Genomic DNA, 17,990 nt, shown 5'->3' on the forward strand with positions numbered 1-17,990 from the left:
CCATCCTGCAGTCTCTCTATAGTAACTATAAATACACCATCCTGCAGTCTCTCCACAGTAACTATAAATACACCATCCTGCAGTCTCTCTATAGTAACTATAAATACACCATCCTGCAGTCTCTCCACAGTAACTAAAAATACACCATCCTGCAGTCTCTCTATAGTAACTATAAATACACCATCCTGCAGTCTCTCTATAGTAACTATAAATACACCATCCTGCAGTCTCTCTACAGTAACTATAAATACACCATCCTGCAGTCTCTCTACAGTAACCATAAATACACCATCCTGCAGTCTCTCCATAGTAACTATAAATACACCATCCTGCCGTCTCTCTGCAGTAACTATAAATACACCATCCTGCAGTCTCTCTATAGTAACTATAAATACACCATCCTGCAGTCTCTCTACAGTAACTATAAATACACCATCCTGCAGTCTCTCCATAGTAACTGTAAATACACCATCCTGCAGTCTCTCCACAATAACTATAAATACACCATCCTGCAGTCTCTCCATAGTAACCATAAATACACCATCCTGCAGTCTCTCTGCAGTAACTATAAATACACCATCCTGCAGTCTCTCCACAGTAACTATAAATACACCATCCTGCAGTCTCTCCATAGTAACCATAAATACACCATCCTGCAGTCTCTCCACAGTAACTATAAATACACCATCCTGCAGTCTCTCTATAGTAACTATAAATACACCATCCTGCAGTCTCTCCACAGTAACTATAAATACACCATCCTGCAGTCTCTCTACAGTAACTATAAATACACCATCCTGCAGTCTCTCTACAGTAACTATAAATACACCATCCTGCAGTCTCTCTACAGTAACTATAAATACACCATCCTGCAGTCTCTCCATCGTAACTTTAAATACACCATCCTTCAGTCTCTCTACAGTAACTATAATTACACCATCCTGCAGTCTCTCTGTAGTAACTATAAATACACCATCCTGCAGTCTCTCTACAGTAACTATAAATTCACCATCCTGCAGTCTCTCTATAGTAACTCTAAATACACCATCCTGCAGTCTCTCTATATTAACTATAAATACACCATCCTGCAGTCTCTCTACAGTAACTATAAATACACCATCCTGCAGTCTCTCTACAGTAACTATAAATACACCATCCTGCAGTCTCTCTACAGTAACTATAAATTCACCATCCTGCAGTCTCTCTATAGTAACTCTAAATACACCATCCTGCAGTCTCTCTATAGTAACTATAAATACAATATTCTGCAGTCTCTCTATAGTAACTATAAATACAATATTCTGCAGTCTCTCTATAGTAACTATAAATACAATATTCTGCAGTCTCTCCATAGTAACTATAAATACACCATCCTGCAGTCTCTCTATAGTAACTATAAATACAATATTCTGCAGTCTCTCTATAGTAACTATAAATACAATATTCTGCAGTCTCTCCATAGTTACTATAAAAACACCATCCTGCAGTCTCTCGATCGTAACTATAAATACACCATCCTGCAGTCTCTCTATAGTAACTATAAATACACCATCCTGCAGTCTCTCTATAGTAACAATAAATACACCATCCTGCAGTCTCTCTACAGTAACTATAAATACACCATCCTGCAGTCTCTCTACAGTAACTATAAATACACCATCCTGCAGTCTCTCCATAGTAACTATAAATACACCATCCTGCCGTCTCTCTGCAGTAACTATAAATACACCATCCTGCAGTCTCTCTATAGTAACTATAAATACACCATCCTGCAGTCTCTCTACAGTAACTATAAATACACCATCCTGCAGTCTCTGCATAGTAACTATAAATACACCATCCTGCAGTCTCTCCACAATAACTATGAATACACCATCCTGCAGTCTCTCCATAGTAACCATAAATACACCATCCTGCAGTCTCTCTGCAGTAACTATAAATACACCATCCTGCAGTCTCTCCACAGTAACTATAAATACACCATCCTGCAGTCTCTCCATAGTAACCATAAATACACCATCCTGCAGTCTCTCCACAGCAACTATAAATACACCATCCTGCAGTCTCTCCACAGGAACTATAAATACACCATCCTGCAGTCTCTCCATAGTAACCATAAATACACCATCCTGCAGTCTCTCCACAGTAACGATAAATACACCATCCTGCAGTCTCTCCACAGTAACTATAAATACACCATCCTGCAGTCTCTCCATAGTAACCATAAATACACCATCCTGCAGTCTCTCCACAGTAACTATAAATACACCATCCTGCAGTCTCTCTATAGTAACTATAAATACACCATCCTGCAGTCTCTCCACAGTAACTATCAATACACCATCCTGCAGTCTCTCCACAGTAACTATAAATACACCATCCTGCAGTCTCTCCATCGTAACTATAAATACACCATCCTGCAGTCTCTCCATCGTAACTTTAAATACACCATCCTGCAGTCTCTCCACAGTAACTATAAATACACCATCCTGCAGTCTCTCCACAGTAACTATAAATACACCATCCTGCAGTCTCTCCATCGTAACTATAAATACACCATCCTGCAGTCTCTCCATCGTAACTTTAAATACACCATCCTGCAGTCTCTCCATAGTAACTATAAATACACCATCCTGCAGTCTCTCTACAGTAACTATAAATACACCATCCTGCAGTCTCTCCATCGTAACTATAAATACACCATCCTGCAGTCTCTCCATCGTAACTTTAAATACACCATCCTGCAGTCTCTCCATAGTAACTATAAATACACCATCCTGCAGTCTCTCTACAGTAACTATAAATACACCATGCTGCAGTCTCTCCATCGTAACTTTAAATACACCATCCTGCAGTCTCTCCATCGTAACTTTAAATACACCATCCTGCAGTCTCTCCATAGTAACTATAAATACACCATCCTGCAGTCTCTCTACAGTAACTATAAATACACCATCCTGCAGTCTCTCCACAGTAACTATAAATACACCATCCTGCAGTCTCTCTATAGTAACTATAAATACACCATTCTGCAGTCTCTCTACAGTAACTATAAATACACCATCCTGCAGTCTCTCTACAGTAACTAGAAATACACCATCCTGCAGTCTCTCTGCAGTAACTATAAATTCACCATCCTGCAGTCTCTCTATAGTAACTCTAAATACACCATCCTGCAGTGTCTCTATAGTAACTATAAATACAATATTCTGCAGTCTCTCGACAGTAACTATAAATACACCATCCTGCAGTCTCTCTATCGTCACTATAAATACAATATTCTGCAGTCTCTCCATAGTAACTATAAATACACCATCCTGCAGTCTCTCTACAGTAACTATAAATACACCATCCTGCAGTCTCTCCATAGCAACTATAAATACAATATTCTGCAGTCTCTCTATAGTAACTATAAATACACCATCCTGCAGTCTCTCCATAGTAACTATAAATACAATATTCTGCAGTCTCTCTACAGTAACTTAAATACACCATCCTGCCGTCTCTCTACAGTAACTATAAATACACCATCCTGCAGTCTCTCTATAGTAACTATAAATACACCATCCTGCAGTCTCTCTATAGCAACTATAAATACAATATTCTGCAGTCTCTCTATAGTCACTATAAATACAATATTCTGCAGTCTCTCCATAGTAACTATAAATACACCATCCTGCAGTGTCTCTACAGTAACCATAAATACACCATCCTGCAGTCTCTCTATAGTAACTATAAATAAAATATTCTGCAGTCTCTCTATAGTAACTATAAATACACCATCCTGCAGTCTCTCCATGGTAATTATAAATACACCATCCTGCAGTCTCTCCATAGTAACTATAAATACACCATCCTGCCGTCTCACTACAGTAATTATAAATACACCATCCTGCAGTCTCTCTACAGTAACTATAAATACACCATCCTGCAGTCTCTCTACAGTAACTATAAATACACCATCCTGCAGTCTCTCTATCGTAACTATAAATACAATATTCTGCAGTCTCTCTATAGTAACTATAAATACAATATTCTGCAGTCTCTCTACAGTAACTATAAATACACCATCCTGCAGTCTCTCTATAGTAACTATAAATACAATATTCTGCAGTCTCTCTATAGTCACTATAAATACAATATTCTGCAGTCTCTCTACAGTAACTATAAATACACCATCCTGCAGTCTCTCTACAGTAACTATAAATACACCATCCTGCAGTCTCTCCATAGTAACTATAAATACACCATCCTGCCGTCTCTCTACAGTAACTATAAATACACCATCCTGCAGTCTCTCTATAGTAACTATAAATACACCATCCTGCAGTCTCTCCACAGTAACTATAAATACACCATCCTGCAGTCTCTCTATAGTAACTATAAATACACCATCCTGCAGTCTCTCCACAGTAACTAAAAATACACCATCCTGCAGTCTCTCTATAGTAACTATAAATACACCATCCTGCAGTCTCTCTGCAGTAACTATAAATACACCATCCTGCAGTCTCTCCACAGTAACTATAAATACACCATCCTGCAGTCTCTCCACAGTAACTATAAATACACCATCCTGCAGTCTCTCTATAGTAACTATAAATACACCATCCTGCAGTCTCTCCACAGTAACTATAAATACACCATCCTGCAGTCCCTCCACAGTAACTATAAATACACCATCCTGCAGTCTCTCTACAGTAACTATAAATACACCATCCTGCAGTCTCTCTGTAGTAACTATAAATACACCATCCTGCAGTCTCTCCACAGTAACTATAAATACACCATCCTGCAGTCTCTCCATAGTAACTATAAATACACCATCCTGCAGTCTCTCTACAGTAACTATAAATACACCATCCTGCAGTCTCTCTACAGTAACTATAAATACACCATCCTGCAGTCTCTCTGTAGTAACTATAAATACACCATCCTGCAGTCTCTCCACAGTAACTATAAATACACCATCCTGCAGTCTCTCCACAGTAACTATAAATACACCATCCTGCAGTCTCTCTATAGCAACTATAAATACACCATCCTGCAGTCTCTCTATAGTAACTATAAATACACCATCCTGCAGTCTCTCTATAGTAACTATAAATACACCATCCTGCAGTCTCTCTCCAGTAACTATAAATACACCATCCTGCAGTCTCTCTATAGTAACTATAAATACACCATCCTGCAGTCTCTCTATAGTAACTATAAATACACCATCCTGCAGTCTCTCTACAGTAACTATAAATACACCATCCTGCAGTCTCTCGACAGTAACTATAAATACACCATCCTGCAGTCTCTCCATAGTAACTATAAATACACCATCCTGCCGTCTCTCTGCAGTAACTATAAATACACCATCCTGCAGTCTCTCTATAGTAACTATAAATACACCATCCTGCAGTCTCTCTACAGTAACTATAAATACACCATCCTGCAGTCTCTCCATAGTAACTATAAATACACCATCCTGCAGTCTCTCCACAATAACTATAAATACACCATCCTGCAGTCTCTCCATAGTAACCATAAATACACCATCCTGCAGTCTCTCTGCAGTAACTATAAATACACCATCCTGCAGTCTCTCCACAGTAACTATAAATACACCATCCTGCAGTCTCTCCATAGTAACCATAAATACACCATCCTGCAGTCTCTCCACAGTAACTATAAATACACCATCCTGCAGTCTCTCTATAGTAACTATAAATACACCATCCTGCAGTCTCTCCACAGTAACTATAAATACACCATCCTGCAGTCTCTCTACAGTAACTATAAATACACCATCCTGCAGTCTCTCTACAGTAACTATAAATACACCATCCTGCAGTCTCTCTACAGTAACTATAAATACACCATCCTGCAGTCTCTCCATCGTAACTTTAAATACACCATCCTTCAGTCTCTCTACAGTAACTATAATTACACCATCCTGCAGTCTCTCTGTAGTAACTATAAATACACCATCCTGCAGTCTCTCTACAGTAACTATAAATTCACCATCCTGCAGTCTCTCTATAGTAACTCTAAATACACCATCCTGCAGTCTCTCCATCGTAACTTTAAATACACCATCCTTCAGTCTCTCTACAGTAACTATAAATACACCATCCTGCAGTCTCTCTACAGTAACTATAAATACACCATCCTGCAGTCTCTCTACAGTAACTATAAATTCACCATCCTGCAGTCTCTCTATAGTAACTCTAAATACACCATCCTGCAGTCTCTCTATAGTAACTATAAATACAATATTCTGCAGTCTCTCTATAGTAACTATAAATACAATATTCTGCAGTCTCTCTATAGTAACTATAAATACAATATTCTGCAGTCTCTCCATAGTAACTATAAATACACCATCCTGCAGTCTCTCTATAGTAACTATAAATACAATATTCTGCAGTCTCTCCATAGTAACTATAAAAACACCATCCTGCAGTCTCTCGATCGTAACTATAAATACACCATCCTGCAGTCTCTCTATAGTAACTATAAATACACCATCCTGCAGTCTCTCTATAGTAACTATAAATACACCATCCTGCAGTCTCTCTACAGTAACTATAAATACACCATCCTGCAGTCTCTCTACAGTAACTATAAATACACCATCCTGCAGTCTCTCCATAGTAACTATAAATACACCATCCTGCCGTCTCTCTGCAGTAACTATAAATACACCATCCTGCAGTCTCTCTATAGTAACTATAAATACACCATCCTGCAGTCTCTCTACAGTAACTATAAATACACCATCCTGCAGTCTCTCCATAGTAACTATAAATACACCATCCTGCAGTCTCTCCACAATAACTATGAATACACCATCCTGCAGTCTCTCCATAGTAACCATAAATACACCATCCTGCAGTCTCTCTGCAGTAACTATAAATACACCATCCTGCAGTCTCTCCACAGTAACTATAAATACACCATCCTGCAGTCTCTCCATAGTAACCATAAATACACCATCCTGCAGTCTCTCCACAGTAACTATAAATACACCATCCTGCAGTCTCTCCATAGTAACTATAAATACACCATCCTGCAGTCTCTCCATAGTAACCATAAATACACCATCCTGCAGTCTCTCTGCAGTAACTATAAATACACCATCCTGCAGTCTCTCCACAGTAACTATAAATACACCATCCTGCAGTCTCTCCATAGTAACCATAAATACACCATCCTGCAGTCTCTCCACAGTAACTATAAATACACCATCCTGCAGTCTCTCCACAGTAACTATAAATACACCATCCTGCAGTCTCTCCATAGTAACCATAAATACACCATCCTGCAGTCTCTCCACAGTAACTATAAATACACCATCCTGCAGTCTCTCTATAGTAACTATAAATACACCATCCTGCAGTCTCTCCACAGTAACTATAAATACACCATCCTGCAGTCTCTCCACAGTAACTATAAATACACCATCCTGCAGTCTCTCCATCGTAACTATAAATACACCATCCTGCAGTCTCTCCATCGTAACTTTAAATGCACCATCCTGCAGTCTCTCCACAGTAACTATAAATACACCATCCTGCAGTCTCTCCACAGTAACTATAAATACACCATCCTGCAGTCTCTCCATCGTAACTATAAATACACCATCCTGCAGTCTCTCCATCGTAACTTTAAATACACCATCCTGCAGTCTCTCCATAGTAACTATAAATACACCATCCTGCAGTCTCTCCATCGTAACTTTAAATACACCATCCTGCAGTCTCTCTGTAGTAACCATAAATACACCATCCTGCAGTCTCTCCATAGTAACTATAAATACACCATCCTGCAGTCTCTCCATCTTAACTTTAAATACACCATCGTGCAGTCTCTCCATAGTAACTCTAAATACACCATCCTGCAGTCTCTCCATCGTAACTTTAAATACACCATCCTGCAGTCTCTCCATAGTAACTATAAATACACCATCCTGCAGTCTCTCCATCGTAACTTTAAATACACCATCCTGCAGTCTCTCCATAGTAACTATAAATACACCATCCTGCAGTCTCTCTACAGTAACTATAAATACACCATCCTGCAGTCTCTCCATAGTAACTATAAATACACCATCCTGCAGTCTCTCTACAGTAACTATAAATACACCATCCTGCAGTCTCTCCATCGTAACTATAAATACACCATCCTGCAGTCTCTCTACAGTAACTATAAATACACCATCCTGCAGTCTCTCCATAGTAACTATGAATACACCATCCTGCAGTCTCTCTGCAGTAACTATAAATACACCATCCTGCAGTCTCTCCACAGTAACTATAAATACACCATCCTGCAGTCTCTCTGCAGTAACTATAAATACACCATCCTGCAGTCTCTCCATAGTAACTATAAATACACCATCCTGCAGTCTCTCTGCAGTAACTATAAATACACCATCCTGCAGTCTCTCCATCGTAACTTTAAATACACCATCCTGCAGTCTCTCGATAGTAACTATAAATACACCATCCTGCAGTCTCTCCATCGTAACTTTAAATACACCATCCTTCAGTCTCTCTACAGTAACTATAATTACACCATCCTGCAGTCTCTCTATAGTAACTATAAATACACCATCCTGCAGTCTCTCTACAGTAACTATAAATTCACCATCCTGCAGTCTCTCTATAGTAACTCTAAATACACCATCCTGCAGTCTCTCTATAGTAACTATAAATACACCATCCTGCAGTCGCTCTACAGTAACTATAAATACACCATCCTGCAGTCTCTCTACAGTAACTATAAATACACCATCCTGCAGTCTCTCTACAGTAACTATAAATTCACCATCCTGCAGTCTCTCTATAGTAACTCTAAATACACCATCCTGCAGTCTCTCTATAGTAACTATAAATACAATATTCTGCAGTCTCTCTATAGTAACTATAAATACAATATTCTGCAGTCTCTCTATAGTAACTATAAATACAATATTCTGCAGTCTCTCCATAGCAACTATAAATACACCATCCTGCAGTCTCTCTATAGTAACTATAAATACAATATTCTGCAGTCTCTCTATAGTAACTATAAATACAATATTCTGCAGTCTCTCCATAGTAACTATAAAAACACCATCCTGCAGTCTCTCGATCGTAACTATAAATACACCATCCTGCAGTCTCTCTACAGTAACTATAAATTCACCATTCTGCAGTCTCTCTATAGTAACTATAAATTCACCATCCTGCAGTCTCTCTATCGTAACTATAAATTCACCATCCTGCAGTCTCTCTGCAGTAACTATAAATACACCATCCTGCAGTCTCTCTACAGTAACTATAAATACACCATCCTGCAGTCTCTCTACAGTAACTATAAATACACCATCCTGCAGTCTCTCTACAGTAACTATAAATACACCATCCTGCAGTCTCTCTACAGTAACTATAAATACACCATCCTGCAGTCTCTCTACAGTAACTATAAATACACCAGGCTGCAGTGCCTCTGCACTCACTATATGTGGAAGTTGTTTCTTTCCGAGTGGCTGGCCCAGGAGTGAGTTTTTATTGGGTGGAGTTATTGCATTTTCATGGAGTGAGATGTTTCCTGACTTGTCTCACTGTTGGGGTTGTTGTCGGAAGTCAATTCACCTTTTAGAATAGTTTTTGTTTGCTGTTCATGCAGTGTGGTATCAGAGGGAGAAGCTTTGCCAAGGTTTTCAGGAAGTCCCATTGTTACCAGCCAGAGCAACACACAGATTATCTCCTGGGCTGTTTGTTTCGTACTTCAGCTGCCCGTAAGATGTTTCTCGTATTGTGACACTATGAAGTTTCAGCAAAGCTCTTGAGTTATTGAATCGGCAAAGTTAGAATTTTAAATTTTACTTTGTTCCTGTAACCACGAAGCCAGCAGTTCATCCTTGCAAGAAAAAAAATGAAGCCATCAGAAATTTAATTGGAAATGAGAATGTAGTCTGGCTGACACATGAATTTGAGTAAAAATGTCGGCACGGAGTATGAGTTTTTAATAATGAAACATGGTGATCAGTCCTGAGAATTGCATAATTGAGCTCAGTGATAGACCCGGGAGATTGTCTGACTGGGGAACGGAAGTGTTCCTCATGAGTAACATGAGATACCTCCTGAGATGGAAATGTATGTCTGGTGAGAGTGTCCAGGCAGCATTTCTGTGTGGTGCTGAGAGCTGGATTATGACAGTGGCAGAGAAACAGGGACAAGACTTTCGATGCATTGTGTTGGCAGGGACGACAAGGTCGATTGGTGAGCTAATGAGGAGTAGTCTGCATGCAGGAACAGAGCATGTTATGTCAGGGAGGGCAGGGGAGGTGTACCTTATCGGGGTACTGAAGAAACTGAAAGGCTGTATGGGGAAGATGAAGGAAGGACAGGAGGGAGAACATAAGAACATAAGAAATAGGAGCAGGAGTAGGCCAATCGGCCCATCGAGCCTGCTCCGCCATTCAATAAGATCATGGCTGATCTGATCCTAACCTCAAATTTAAATTCATGTCCAATTTCCTGCCCGCTCCCCGTAACCCCTAATTCTCTTTACTTCTAGGAAACTGTCTATTTCTGTTTTAAATTTATTTAATGATGTAGCTTCCACAGCTTCCTGGGGCAGCAAATTCCACAGACCTACTACCCTCTGAGTGAAGAAGTTTCTCCTCATCTCAGTTTTGAAAGAGCACCCCCTTATTCTAAGATTATGCCCCCTAGTTCTAGTTTCACCCATCCTTGGGAACATCCTTACCGCATCCACCCGATCAAGCCCCTTCACAATCTTATATGATTCAATAAGATCGCCTCTCATTCTTCTGAACTCCAATGAGTAGAGTCCCAATCTACTCAACCTCTCCTCATATGTCCACCCCCTCATCCCCGGGATTAACCGAGTGAACCTTCTTTGTACTGCCTCGAGAGCAAGTATGTCTTTTCTTAAGTATCGAGACCAAAACTGTATGCAGTATTCCAGGTACGGTCTCACCAATACCTTATATAACTGCAGCAATACCTCCCTGTTTTTATATTCTATCCCCCTAGCAATAAAAGCCAACATTCCGTTGGCCTTCTTGATCACCTGCTGCACCTGCATACTAACTTTTTGATTTTCTTGCACTAGGACCCCCAGATCCCTTTGTACTGCAGTACTTTCCAGTTTCTCACCATTAAGATAATAACTTGCTCTCTGATTTTTCCTGCCAAAGTGCATAACCTCACATTTTCCAATATTGTATTGCATCTGCCAAATCTCCGCCCACTCACCCAGCCTGTCCATATCCCCTTGTAGGTTTTTTATGTCCTCCTCACTCTCTACTTACCCTCCCATCTTTGTATCATCTGCAAACTTTGATATGTTACACTCGGTCCCCTCCTCCAAATCGTTAATATAGATTGTAAAGAGTTGGGGACCCAGCACCGACCCCTGCGGAACACCACTGGCTCCTGGTTGCCAGTCCAAGAATGAACCATTTATCCCAACTCTCTGCTTCCTGTTAGATAACCAATCCTCCACCCATGCCAGAATATTACCCCCAATCCAGTGATTCTTTATCTTGAGCAATAATCTTTTATGTGGCACCTTGTCGAATGCCTTCTGGAAGTCTAAATACACTACGTCAACTGGTTCCCCTTTATCCACCCTGTACGTTATGTCCTCAAAGAACTCAAGCAAATTTGTCAGACATGACTTCCCCTTCATAAAGCCATGCTGACTTTGTCCTATTAAATTATGTTTTTCCAAATGTTCCGCTCCTGTCTCCTTAATAATAGACTCCAAAATTTTACCCACCACAGATGTTAGGCTAACTGGTCTATAATTTCCAGCCTTCTGCCTACTACCCTTTTTAAATTAGGGTGTTACATGAGCAGTTTTCCAATCTGCCGGGACCTTTGCCGAGTCCAGAGAATTTTGGAAAATTATTACCAAAGCATCCACAATCCCTACTGCCACTTCCCTCAAGACCAGGGGATTTATCCGCCTTGAGTCCCATTAATTTACTGAGTACCAATTCCTTAGTGATTTTAATCGTATTTAGCTCCTCCCCCCCCTAGAGCCCCCTGTTTGTCCAGTGTTGGGATATTCTTAGTGTCCTCTACTGTAAAGACTGAAACAAAATATTTGTTCAGCATTTTTGCCATCTCCATGTTTCCCACCATTAATTTCCCGGTCTCATCCTCTAAGGGACCTACGTTTGCCTTAGCCACCCTTTTTCTTTTTATATAACTGTAGAAACTCTTGCTATCTGTTTTTATATTTTTTGCTAATTTATTTTCATAATCTATCTTCCCTTTCTTAATCAATCCTTTAGTTACTTTTTGCTGTCTTTTGAAGACTTCCCAATCTTCTATCCTCCCACTAAGTTTGGCTACCTTATATGTCCTTGTTTTTAGTCGGATACTATCCTTAATTTCTTTACTTAGCCATGGATGGCTGTCATTTCTTTTACACCCTTTTTTCCTCAGTGGAATATATATTTTTTGAAAGTTGTAAAATAACTCCTTGAATGAACACCACTGCTCATGTACTGTCTTACCCTTTAATCTATTTTCCCAGTCCACTTTAATCAATTCCGCTCTCATACCATCATAGTCTCCTTTATTCAAGCTCAGTACGCTTGTTTGAGAACCAACCTTCTCACCCTCTAATTGGATATGGAATGTAACCATGTTATGGTCACTCATTCCAAGGGGATCCTTAACTCGGACATTATTAATTAATCCTGGCTCATTACACAGGACCAGGTCCAAGGTTGCCTGCCCCCTTGTAGGATCAGTTACATACTGCTCAAGAAATCCATCCCTAATACACTCAATAAACTCTTCCTCAAGGCTGCCCTGCCCAATTTGATTTGTCCAGTTAATATGATAGTTAAAATCCCCCATGATTATAGCTGTTCCCTTATTACATGCCCCGACTATTTCCTGATTAATACTTCTTCCAGCAGAGTTGCAACTATTAGGAGGCCTATATACTACGCCCACAAGTGTTTTTTCCCCTTATTATTCCTTATCTCTACCCAAACTGTTTCATTGTCCTGGTCTTTTGTCCCAATATCATTTCTCTGTATTACAGTGATTCCTTCCTTTATTAACATAGCCACCCCACCTCCCCTTCCTTCCTGCCTGTCCTTCCTGATTGTTAAATACCCTGGCATATTTAATTCCCAGTCGTTGTCACCCTGCAGCCATGTTTCTGTAATGGCCACAAGATCATACCCATACGTAGTTATTTGTGCCGTTAACTCGTCCATTTTGTTACGAATGCTACGTGCATTCAGATAAAGAACTTTCAAATATGTTTTGTGACACTTAGTTCCTGCTTTTTCCTTTTTTAACACTTTACCTTTTACTCCATATCTTCTGTCCCTTCCTGACACACTTTCCTCTGTCTCCCTGCTCAGGTTCCCAACCCCCTGCCACAGCTTTGATGCTGGGTTAATCGCTTTACGCCTTCTAGTTTTTATTTTATCTGTCGTGCCTAAAGTACACTTTCTTTCTGCTGCTCTAAGCTTTTCCCTTTCACTTGTTCTTGAACAACTGTTTGTACTATTTGTATTGTAGATTTCCCCTGGGTCTTCCCCTCTCTTGCTGCTCTCAACTTTATTCCCTTCTGACTCCCCGCTCAGGTTCCCATCCCCCTGCCACTCTAGTTTAAACCTTCCCCAACAGCACTAGCAAACACCCCCGCAAGGACATTGGTCCCAGTCCTGCTCGGGTGTAACCCGTCACGCCTGTACAGGTCCCACCTTCCCCAGAACCGGTCCCAATGTCCCAGGAATCTAAATCCCTCCCTCCTACACCATCCCTGCAGCCACGCATTCATCCTGTCTATTCTCCTGATGCTATACTCACTAGCACGTGGCACCGGTAGTAATCCTGAGATCACTACCTTTGAAGTCCTGCTTTTTAATTTATCTCCTAACTCCTTAAATTCACCTTGCAGGACCCCATCCCTTTTTTTACCTATGTCGTTGGTTCCAATATGGACCACGACTATTGGCTGTTCACTCTCCCCCTCCAGAATGCCCTGCAGCCGCTCCGTGACATCCTTGACCCTAGCACCAGGGAGGCAGCATACCATCCTGGAGTCACGTTTGCGGCCGCAGAAAGGCCTATCTGTTCCAGAGACTGCTGAGGAGCTGGAAGAGGAGAGAGTGCAAGGAGTGGGTTGTGGTTGTGATAATGATCGCTGACTGAGGTCTTGATTGTCTAAACATTTTAGAAAACATAATACAAAGATATTTCTTGGTACACCGACATTTCGTCCAGCTTTGTGAGGAAAGCAGGTGCTGTGCAGGGTAATTTATTTGGCCCCAGTTATTTTTTCATACAATGTGATGCTCAAATACATTTGTTTGAAATTCCTCTGTCGGCCATTTTATTGAGGCTCTGACTAAAATTAATTATTTTTGTCTAAATGTTGGTTTGGTATTTTCTCCTTTAACTCAGCCATGGTGAATAATGGGTTAAAAACAGCTGCACTCACTGAACTCAAATTCGAGCCTAAATCAATCGTGTGCTTCAAGGAATCATCAGCTGACTCCAGGCTATTTGCTTGAGCGATGAACCACATGACACAGTGTTCAGACACAAAAACGCCTTGTGTTTGGTTCAGATTTACGCGTAATTGGCGGCTGCTTTTGAATTTGGGTGACGGATATTTAATTTCCACTAAGATCTGGAAACTGTTTCCGGGAATGTATTAGCTTTTCAAAAAACCTTTGAGTTTAATCTGGAATCTGTGAAGAGGGATTGTCTGAACCTTTGATGAGAATCAGCTGACCAGACACTCCCATAATGTGAAAATAATAGCTGCATATAATCAGAGTTATTTATAAAATATAGTTTAGCATAGAGATTGCAAATTATTTAATATTATCCTTAGACCAGGAGTTAGTATAGTTGAATATGGACTGTAAATATCAATATAAATATATTAGATTATTGGTATTAATTCAATGTTTGTCTATTATTTACTAATCCATTTGGCATTTAAAGCCATAAACAAAGTAACATCCTGCATACATATTTCGGTTCCACACAAGATATTATCTTGCATTCATCGTCACTGTGCTCTCCTGTAAGTGGACTACATGTCCCTTACAATCAGGAGTTTACCTTTGCTGCCCAATTTTTAGTCACACAATAGCGTGACCTGGGGCTGTAACCATGAGACCCCTCATTGTGTGTACATGTGTTTCTCCTCTCTCCCGGAAGGCAGACTGATGAATACCTGAGTGAGACAAGGCCATTTGTAAATTAGCAGGCTGATTTATTTTACCCTAATTACAGGACTGAACGACTCAGTCTGTCGTGAAATTCAATCTAACCTTTTCTGCTTCTTGTAACATCAAAAATAACAAATGGCGTAAACGTATCCCCGATACGGGTTTAGCTTCACTCTTTACAAGTCAGTATTTGTTAAGCTGAATGGTTCTAACCTTAAAAAGAGATGTCTCATCCCCTGTGATTGGTTCCAGCCCATGGCCAGGATTTTGACTCCGAGCCGGGAAGGGGGCGGGGGGTCGGATCACGGACAGGAATGCTGGAAATACGGGTTTCCCGGACATCCTTACGATTTTGACGTAAGGACATCTTTTATTTTTTGTCGTCCGATAGGCCGGCCTGATTGACAGGCTGGTCTCAGTCGGACGGGAGCAGAGCAAGGAAGAGGATGTGAGAAGGTGAGTTCAGGTAAGTCTTAGATCGTATGGATGGGGGGGCATGGGTGGGCACAGGGGCACCGGGGGTATGAGGGTCATGGGGGGGAGGGGTCCGTCATCAGTTGAGGGGAGGAAGGTCAGTCGGGGGAATCAGTCATAGGGCGGGGGGGATCGGGGATCACAGGGGGGCAATCGGGTGTCAGTCATCGGGGAGTCAGTCACCGAGGCGGGGGGTCAGGATTGGGGGCCATTGTAGGGGTCTGCGATCATTGTGGGGGGGTCCACGATCATTTGTGGGGGACTGCGATCGTTCAGGGCATCCGCAATCGTTGTGGGGGGAGTCACTGCAGGTAGGCTTGTTGGGCCTGGGGGAGGCACTCCTGCTCCTCCGGACCACAGAATGTGCTGTAAAGGCTCTTACCTGCAGTTTCGGGCCTTCTCGCCTCCTCTCACACGGAATGAAGGAGGTGGCCCGGGAATCCCGGCCCCCAGAGGCTAAAATCACAAAATCTTTCAAAATGGAGGCCCGCAGCCCCCTTGAAAGGTTTTAGTGACCAGCCCACCTCCTGGGAGCGGGTCGGATGCCTGCCCTTCGTCCCGCCCCGGTGAAAACCGGAAATAGCCGGGTTGGTGGAGGGTCTGAAATTGTGGCAATTTTCAATGCCCCCCCCTGCCTCTGACCCACCCGTTTTTCACTGTTAAAATCCTGCCCCAAGTTCTCGCAGGCTGTCCTCTTTTTTCCAACTGGACAGGTAACCAAGGCTTGACCTTTGACCCTCCCCCAGCTCCCTGTGCCTGGGGATTGGCCAGTTGAGTTGCCAATCAAACATAGACCGTGGATCAGAACTCTCCCCACAGTATTTCCATGGCAGTTCGACCAAAGCCCCTGGAACCATTCCAAAATATTACACTCAGTTTCCTCTTTGTCCTGTATTAATGGACATCATTCTCTCAATCCCTATTCCCAAAAGCTGTGAGTTATGGATTTAACTTCTGTACAGCTGAATAGCAATGTCTTAATATAAATTACCATAAACTTTTCCGAGGTTAAACAGTCAAAAATCCCACAGAAGGGTTTCCTGTTTACTATCCTGGGTAAACAAAACTTATCCGACAGCCTGAGCAGCTGTGAAAACCCTCTCAGCGGTTGGAGCAAAGTCTCAGTGACAGCAGTAGTCTGAGGTACAGAAACAAAAAAGGTATTTAGAGCAATAAGGATACAATGGGGGAAAAATTGGCTCGGGCCTGTTTTTGGGCGGGGGTAGCACGATCCGCTATTATCCCGCGCCCAATGGTCCCTCCGCAGGCAGGACGAGACTTTCGTCAGGCCCGAGGACTCACCGACAATCCGCATTGGAAATCAGTGTGAACAAGGATTCCATGCGATTCGCACTTTCCACCAGCAGGGGAAGCTCCAATCTCTTAAAGGCAGGCTGTCTGTTCGAAATCTCTTAAAGGTAGCTGGTACCTGTTATTTGTTGAATATAACAGCCTGCTGTCTGAACGGACTCTGAACGGAGATCAGATATCGCACACGTAAAGCACAGTTGCAGGTCCCATCACTATGTTTACATACTGATGAGTTATGTTAAAACATTGAATAAAAGTTGCACACCACTAAATCCCACATCCTCCAATCTGCATGCCAGACCTCACCAATCTGCTGATCTGAGACTCCGTGCACCGAGGTTCTCCGCTGATTCACCAGAGGCCTTGGTGCAAGAGGTGGACAGAAGGAGGGACATCCTATATCCGCGGGGGGGGGGAGGGGGCAAGAGGCCCTCCAGACATATACTCAAAAGGCAGTGGGAGGCAGCGGGGGACGAAGTCAATGCCAGGCTCACAGCATCATGAACATGGATGCAGTGCAGGAAGAAGTTCAATGCTTTGATATTAGTGGGCAAGGTGAGTGAGGTCAACTGTCATGCGATGTCTCCCACCCACTGCACCACACACCACACCCCCATCACCCACATACCAACAAACTCTTTCCATCAGTACTCAACTCTTCCAATCAGATGCTTCCTCTCACCCTCACACATTACCATTGTTGCAAGCCACCGACCCACAACTCACAGGCCACACACACTGACAGCTATTCAACCATGACAGGCACATTGCCCAGACACACGTCCCGCTTTCTTGCAGGAGAAGGTGGCGCATATCAGTAGGCAGCAAATGGCAGTGGCATTCAGCCCCTCGAGCCTGTTCCGCTATTCAGTGAGGTCATGGTGGACCTGTGACCTAATTCCATAGCCCCATATCCTTTAACATCCTTGGTTCAGAAATCTATCAATCTCATATTTAGAATTCACAAGTGAGCTAGCAT

General features: G+C 41.8%; 1 protein-coding gene across 1 annotated transcript in view; it reads left to right on the forward strand.

Annotated features, from left to right (window-relative positions):
- The window catches only part of lrrk1 (leucine-rich repeat kinase 1), a 479,049-nt gene that overhangs the window by 388,096 nt on the left and 72,963 nt on the right, over positions 1–17,990 (forward strand). The gene's annotated exons all lie outside the window — the stretch shown is intronic.

This window comes from Heptranchias perlo, chromosome 34 (assembly GCF_035084215.1).
Source record: "Heptranchias perlo isolate sHepPer1 chromosome 34, sHepPer1.hap1, whole genome shotgun sequence".
Lineage (NCBI taxonomy): Eukaryota > Metazoa > Chordata > Chondrichthyes > Hexanchiformes > Hexanchidae > Heptranchias > Heptranchias perlo.